We start from the raw sequence: 5,054 nt of genomic DNA on the forward strand, positions 1-5,054 counted from the left end.
CCTCCAAACTCTGGCACCTTGATTTCCACTGAGCAACAGTCCAGTGCTGCTTCTCTGTAGCCCAGGTCAGGCGCTTCTGCCACTGTTTCAGGTTCAAAAGTGGCTTGACCTGGGGAATGCGGCACCTGTAGCTCATTTCCAGCACACGCCTGTGCAGTGTGCACGGTGACTCTGGATGTTTCTACTCCAGACTCAGTCCATCGTTTCTGCAGGTCCCCCAAAGTCTGGGGTTGGCCCTTCTCTACAATCTTTCTCAGGGTGCGGTCACCTCTTCTGGTTGTGCAGCATTTCCTGCCAAATCTTTTCCTTCCCACAGACTTCCCACTGAGGTGCCTTGATACAGCACTCGGGAACACCCTATTCGCTCAGAAATTTCTTTGTGTCTTACTATCTTGCTTGAGGGTGTCAATGATGGCCTTTTGGATAGCAGTCAGGTCGGCAGTCTTGCCCATGATTGCGGTTTTGACTAATGAACCAGGCTAGGAGTTTTTAAAAGCCTCAGGAATCTTTCGCAGGTGTTTTGAGTTAATTTGTTGATTCATATGATTAGGTTAGTAGCTTCTTTTCATGACATGCTAATTTTTTGTGATAGGGATTTTTTTTGGTGGCCAAAATCAAAACTAAAAGGCTTGAACTACTTCAGTTGTGTGTAATGAATCTAAAATATGTGAAAGTACAGTGTCTTGCAAAAGTATTCGGCCCCCTTGAATCTTGCAACCTTTTGCCACATTTCAGGCTTCAAACATAAAGATATGAAATTTAATTTTTTTGTCAAGAATCAACAACAAGTGGGACACAATCGTGAAGTGGAACAACATTTATTGGATAATTTAAACTTTTTTAACAAATAAAAAACTGAAAAGTGGGGCGTGCAATATTATTTGGCCCCTTTACTTTCAGTGCAGCAAACTCACTCCAGAAGTTCAGTGAGGATCTCTGAATGATCCAATGTTGTCCTAAATGACCGATGATGATAAATAGAATCCACCTGTGTGTAATCAAGTCTCCGTATAAATGCACCTGCTCTGTGATAGTCTCAGGGTTCTGTTTAAAGTGCAGAGAGCATTATGAAAACCAAGGAACACACCAGGCAGGTCCGAGATACTGTTGTGCAGAAGTTTAAAGCCGGATTTGGATACAAAAAGATTTCCCAAGCTTTAAACACCTCAAGGAGCACTGTGCAAGCCATCATATTGAAATGGAAGGAGCATCAGACCACTGCAAATCTACCAAGACCTGGCCGTCCTTCCAAACTTTCTTCTCAAACAAGCAGAAAACTGATCAGAGATGCAGCCAAGAGGCCCATGATCACTCTGGATGAACTGCAGAGATCTACAGCTGAGGTGGGAGAGTCTGTCCATAGGACAACAATCAGTCGTACACTGCACAAATCTGGCCTTTATGGAAGAGCGGCAAGAAGAAAGCCATTTCTCAAAGATATCCATAAAAAGTCTCATTTAAAGTTTGCCACAAGCCACCTGGGAGACACACCAAACATGTGGAAGAAGGTGCTTTGGTCAGATGAAACCAAAATTGAACTTTTTGGCCACAATGCAAAACGATATGTTTGGCGTAAAAGCAACACAGCTCATCACCCTGAACACACCATCCCCACTGTCAAACATGGTGGTGGCAGCATCATGGTTTGGGCCTGCTTTTCTTCAGCAGGGACAGGGAAGATGGTTAAAATTGACGGGAAGATGGATGCAGCCAAATACAGGAACATTCTAGAAGAAAACCTGTTGGTATCTGCACAAGACCTGAGACTGGGACAGAGATTTATCTTCCAACAGGACAATGATCCAAAACATAAAGCCAAATCTACAATGGAATGGTTCAAAAATAAACGTATCCAGGTGTTAGAATGGCCAAGTCAAAGTCCAGACCTGAATCCAATCGAGAATCTGTGGAAAGAGCTGAAGACTGCTGTTCACAAACACTCTCCATCCAACCTCGCTGAGTTCGAGCTGTTTTGCAAGGAAGAATAGGCAAGAATGTCAGTCTCTCGATGTGCAAAACTGATAGAAACATACCCCAAGCGACTTGCAGCTTTAATTGGAGCAAAAGGTGGCGCTACAAAGTATTAACGCAAGGGGGCCGAATAATATTGCACGCCCCACTTTTCAGTTTTTTGTTAAAAAAGTTTAAATTATCCAATAAATTTTGTTCCACTTCACGATTGTGTCCCACTTGTTGTTGATTCTTGACAAAAAATTAAAATTTTATATCTTTATGTTTGAAGCCTGAAATGTGGCGAAAGGTTGCAAGGTTCAAGGGGGCCGAATACTTTTGCAAGGCACTGTAATGTTTAACAGTACATTACAGAAAATAATGAACTTTATCAAAATATGCAATTTTTTTTAGAAGGACCAGTATATCCTAACCTCCCATCACCTTCTCTCTCCTCGGCTCAACGCGAGCAGCAGGTCTTGTCATACTGTAGCTCAATAGGTTACTTCGTACGTAGTGTAGCCTTGAGTGCGCCAGAGCAGGGTCAAACTCTCTAAGACTGGGTGCGGGCAGGGGGCGTTTACAAAAAGGGAAAAATATATATTTGAAATATGTTAAAGTTTTTAAGTATATAATGAGTAGAATATAATATTTAATCCATTTAAATAAAAGAAAATGTGAATTAAAATGTCATTCAGGGGTTCCTATGGTCCTGAGGCCCGGTACAACATATTGCCCCCTCCCCCCGTCGATGGGCTTGTGCCCATCAATGGCAGACCAATCATCCTTTTGCTTTGAATTGAAAGTTCATTACTATTAGACAGTCAATCCATTGGTGTGGTGGGAAGCTGGCCGCGAACTTAAAATTCGCTGCCATTCAGAGGTTGGTAGAGTAGCCAAAAATTTTACTCGAGTAGTGTTACTTCAAAATAATGTACTCAAGTAATGAGTAACATTGTTTCTGCTTATATTTTTGTTGGATTTTTACAAATTTTTTAAACAAAGGTATTTTTTTTTCCTGAGCACAAAGTCATCTCTTCGAACGGTTGTTATAATACTGTACCATCACCCATGACTTAACCACATTTAGCCAAAGAAATACTACAAAAAAAAAAATCATTGAATTCCAACGAGAGAAAAAAAATTACATATATTAACCGTTATTTGTTCAAAGAGCATGAGTGCCTTCTGGTAGAGAAAATAGTTCCTAGTTTGAATGGTGAAGAGTTCTTTCATAATGACTATTTCAAAATCAAAAGGATCATATCTCCGGGTTTCCATGGTCAATCGGTGCCAAATAAAAACGGAGCGAGGTTAAAATCCGCGCTTTCGAGTCATGTTGACTGCAGCGCTCTAAATCAAATTCATTTTTTACGATGCTTTAAAGACACCACAATTGAACAGGCTGGCGTGAAGATAGAACGGCAAGCTTGCGTCAAGTTGCGTGTGATTGGTATAATGGAGTCATGTGATTATTGTTAAGATGTCTAGTGAAATCGCTAGAGCTACTCTTCGCATCGCTTGCTAAAGAAATATGTAGAATAAAGAGGAAAAATGTAACGACTCTTGTGTTGCCTAAAGTAGCGGCGTAAGAGTAGCGTTTTCTTCAGAAATATACTAAAGTAAAAAGTATAGCTTAGTAAAAATACTCTTAGAAGTACATTTTTCTCAAATAGTTACTCAAGTAAATGTAACAGTACATCAAGCGTGTTACAACCCACCTCTGCCAACCATCCCTCCAACTTCCAATAGATTGGACACCTAGCACTCTCTAAGGCAGCCTCTAGTAAATAGCAGATGCTTTGATATTGATCAACGAAATTGACTTTGCTGGGACCGTGGCCCTTACAAACATGGCTGCTGATAAGTAGGCCAAAGTCAGTGCTGCTGGAAGTTCCACAGACTTTCTGCCAGTCTGGACCTGTGGGTGCTGGGCATGCAGCAAAGGCCTCTGGGACATCACTGTTCATCATACTGTAGACATCACATGTTTATAAAAAGAAAATTTGTTCATTTGCTCCCACTTCAAATGGATTAGGATCTAATGCTTTCAGTGGCGACCACTGAATAGGTATCAGTTGCTTTGAGATTGATCAAATCTATTAAAAATGTGTTTAAGCTAGTTATGAATCACATTTTGATGTCAAGGCATTGACAGATGGGAACGGCGCCGCCCTGAGGCCATTTTAGTCTTGTCCTTCCGTGAAAAGAAAAACTTACTGGTGGACATCCAATCCAACATAAAAAAAAATATCTCAGCTAAATCTAAAACGGTATATATAAAAAAAAGGATCTAAGTACTACAAAAAAACAATTTGCCAACGTACATAGCAAAAGTCCGCTAGCTTAAATGCTATCATAAAATGCTTTTTTTTTTTTTTTTTTTTTTTACAACGCTCTTAAACGGTTCAAACACATATTCCCACAAAAAGGGCTAAATACACCTATAAACTAAATGACGAATGCATTAAAAACCATTAGCTCAAACAAAAACTCAGCTTATGTTGGTCTTAACAGGGAGCATTTGGATTCAGCCATGTGAAGTCTTATTCACTATTGCCACTAGAGGGCAGTGTATCCACCCAAATCAATAAAATTGCAAACACTTTCAAAACAAACCAACTTGAATTAAATACTCCAAGGAGCAAAATGTAATTTGAATCTTTTTCTAATCGAATTACTCGAGTTAATCGATTAATCGTTGCAGGACAAAATGCAATTGACTTTGATGGGAACAATGCCTCCGGGCGGCCACGTTGGTAAGGTTTATGAAAGGGCTTTTCATGTTTCTGCCTTAAGTTTGTCAATGGCAGCCACTGACTAACGAGTGTTGATGAAATCTTTTAAAATGGGTTGAGAAATTAGGACTTCATTTAGTCAATGCATTGACTGATGGGAATGTGGCCTCACAGTAGCCATGTCGGTAGAGGCGATGAAAGGTCTTTTCATGCTTCTGATGTCAAATGAAATGAGTATCACTAATAGATGTCCAATCTCTTTGTAGTAGGATTGTGGCATAGAATGTCTTCATTGGCTGCCAAACTTCCCACTTCCAATGGATAGGATGCCTATGGTTGTCAACAACAGCCAATGAAGCGAAGATG

This window comes from Corythoichthys intestinalis, chromosome 3 (genome assembly GCF_030265065.1).
Source record: "Corythoichthys intestinalis isolate RoL2023-P3 chromosome 3, ASM3026506v1, whole genome shotgun sequence".
Taxonomy (NCBI): Eukaryota; Metazoa; Chordata; class Actinopteri; order Syngnathiformes; family Syngnathidae; genus Corythoichthys; species Corythoichthys intestinalis.